The 3,307-nt window shown below is 33.8% G+C and overlaps 1 pseudogene; it reads right to left on the bottom strand.

The window, feature by feature from the left end:
• Nucleotides 1-2,322: 2,322 nt before the first annotated feature.
• LOC100377574 (ras-like protein family member 10B pseudogene) lies at nt 2,323-3,046 on the bottom strand (annotated as a pseudogene).
• Nucleotides 3,047-3,307: the final 261 nt, after the last annotated feature.

The following is a 3,307-nucleotide window of genomic DNA, read 5'->3' as shown; positions in this document are numbered from 1 at the left end:
CTCATACAAAACGGTCCGTTATGCATATATTTTGGTAAATTTGTAAAGGCCTTGTAGTTCAGCGTTATATAATACTAATGAACAGTGCGAAATATGCACTCGTGTTAGGTAGATTTATATTTGCATATAATTAATTTAAAAGTGAATACGCGTATTTTTATACATGTTTGATTTATGTGTTTATTCATTTCATACAAAGAGCATCGGGCACACCTACTTACTGATCTGAATAAAAAACAACGGATCACTCATAAGACAAAACAAATACATTAACGAACACATGTCAATAAAGCTTCTTTTAGTGTGTAGTATTGGCATTCTTAAAATCTGACACTATGAGATATCTAGATGTACTACAGCGAGCACGTAATTTACGACTCATATTTTTTACATACAGATTGGAAACACACAATCTTACCCGGAAGCACTTACTAAAGAGACGACCATATAAGTGATTCATATTTGAGTACTAAACGAACATATAGGTTAACATGTGCGCCTGAGAACCCAGTGATTTGTAATCTCCTGATACCATTACCTTTACAATCGGACACAGTAATGTTATGTTACTAATGTAGTATACAGTGTTAAAGACGCAGGACTTTTTTTGTGGTAAAACTAATAAATTTACAAATTTTAATATTTAGGGAGAGTTTCAAATTATTTAAGAAAATTAACTTGCAAGGTATTACAATTATAATTGTTGGTAATACCTGAACAAATACTAAGATACTAACAATATTATTACCACTTAAACTAACATTGAGTCTTCATCTAGGTCAACACTTACACTCAAGTGGATTGTGGAATCTGAAGATAAAATAAATCTTCAAAATATTTAAGAACTTCAAGAAACTTGAATTAGAAGCAAGCGACTAAAATATTTGTATCGTCGATGTAGCTATACTATATTTTCAGTCGGTTTCCATACCATTCAACATGTGAAAATACGCGCACAATACGTTTTTAGGGTGGATGTGTTTCAGTGTTAAGTCGTTTCATGCCATATTTTATCAAATGCCATGTTTTATCGAATATGGCATTTCGATATTTACTAAACACGTATGTGTGGTACGAAATTAATAACCAATGTCATTCAGGAATTCAATGCTTTAATAATATCTTTATCTACTGAATACAAAACGTTCAATACACATATTCCGTAATGTACATTTCAAGTTAAGGTCAATACTATTTATTTTAGATAAAATAAATGATACACTGCTAAAAAATTAGTATTCGTAATTTATGCATTGATTACGCAACTAACGATTTTCTCATTCAATGTTAGGGACATAATGTACGACCACCGACAAATTTACTATTTTCTTGTACAATATTGGATGATATTTTCCTCTTCTTTGTTCTGGTTGTACTAAATAAATCATATCATATCATATCATTAATTAAGTCATGTATAATGAGCACTCATAAATAATATATGCTCAGAATTCACTCGGCTGCCTTCGTTAAATTGCAGACGTCAGGAAAGTCGGAGTAAGAATAGGAGTAGTAATTAACTTATTTACTTTGCAATATCACTCAATGTGTGGCAACATTGTTTTATTTGTGGATTTATGCCTGTGTTCTCCTTCTATACCCCTGATTATAAATACATTTCACCACACAAATGGCGCACCAAAAAATTGTTGGAGCAGTATTTCTACCACACATTTATCAAATGCGATACAATCCTGGATAATGAAATTACTTATAATTATATAGCACAGTGTATTTCATCGACAGACCAATTATTAAATGTATAGTAACTTATATTTCAATAAACCTCGGGGCAGCGATATATCTATTAATTAAACATTATTTTGTAGTATCATATTAAATTGATTTCATAACTTAGAAGTATGATGTATTCGTGATCATATCATATTTAGCATTGTTTGTAGTTGAAAGCCTTTCAGGAAAACAAGTATTCTAACATTTGGCTCATTTAATGGAGACCGGGATTGATGGAACCTCAAGAGACCAGCCTGGGAACCAGTTTGTACCTATTTACTGTGTTTGCAGTTTATTGAAGCTACAATATCTGTGGTTTTGATTTATTTTGTTTAAATTTAACCACATAAAGATGACCGAAGTTTATCGATCATTGTTTTAGACACCACTTCAAGGGCAAAGTAGTCCTTGATAGAATGTAAAAAACATCATTACCAACAGCGAAACAGCGATTACACGTATTGGATGTTGTAGGATAGAACCACACAACTACAAACTGCGGAATTATTACATGACAACGTTGGTTTAACCAATTCTAATCATTTATGTTAATTTCCAACATATGGCGTTTCGAAGAAAATGCTAGTGTGAATCGTTACACGTTGTTCTATTTATTGACATAGTTATCGACTGGCAAATGTCTGAAATTCAGCAAGACGAATTTTACGTGATCTGATTGTAATTCTGTCAGATGTATACATTTTCACATTATGGTACAACTATTACGCCTCAGTCCGCCTCTCTTCCTGGCAGTTGGCGGTTTATCCCGATATTCACATATCAACTTCATAACCTCACTAAATAACGCCACGATATGCCAGTTATATTTCGCTGAACATTCGATGTAACCGGATTTCCAGTTCTTTCGGATGATATGCGCCATGTCTCGTTTGAACAGTCCACTGCATTTACCTAAATCACTCTTGTTACCAGCTACAACCATCGGTATTTCACCCACACCGCTCGTGCGATAATCCAATATCTGTTCTCGTAAGTCTTTGACGTACTGGAAACTGTCAGAATTAGATACATCGAATATAAGAATAAACGCCGAGGCATCTTTCACTTCACCCGAATATGACTGAAAGTCCACCCAATCATAGAAACTTCTCATTTGGAAGTACTGCAGTGGAGGTGTGTCAATAATGTTCAGTTGGTAAAGATGCTGATTTGATAAAACAACTGGTGAATATTTCGAAGTTACTTTTGTTGGGAAATGCTGGTCCGGAAACGTGCAATCTTTATACTGTTGTATAATAGCAGTTTTACCCACTGCAGGGGCGCCAAGTATTGCTATATCAATTGTCTGCATAGTTTATTTAAGAAGTCGGAAGTGTGCATTCGTAATACCGAGAATGTATCCCGTTATAATGTGCCGGTATATACACCTAAAATAAATAACAAAAAACACTTGCACGGGCGGTATATGAATCAGTATTATAAATGCGATATATCTTCAAACAGATTCTAGCTACGTTCAGGGTCATTTCCAGTTAGGTACTGCACACGATAATACATATTCACCTGTAAGTGATAGAAAACAAACACGACGGGTATTATTAATGACGGAACA

Source organism: Saccoglossus kowalevskii, chromosome 16 (genome assembly GCF_978046115.1).
Source record: "Saccoglossus kowalevskii chromosome 16, keSacKowa6.1, whole genome shotgun sequence".
Classification (NCBI taxonomy): domain Eukaryota; kingdom Metazoa; phylum Hemichordata; class Enteropneusta; family Harrimaniidae; genus Saccoglossus; species Saccoglossus kowalevskii.
Note: the sequence above shows the minus strand (reverse complement) of the source record. Positions and strands in the feature narration are given on the sequence as shown.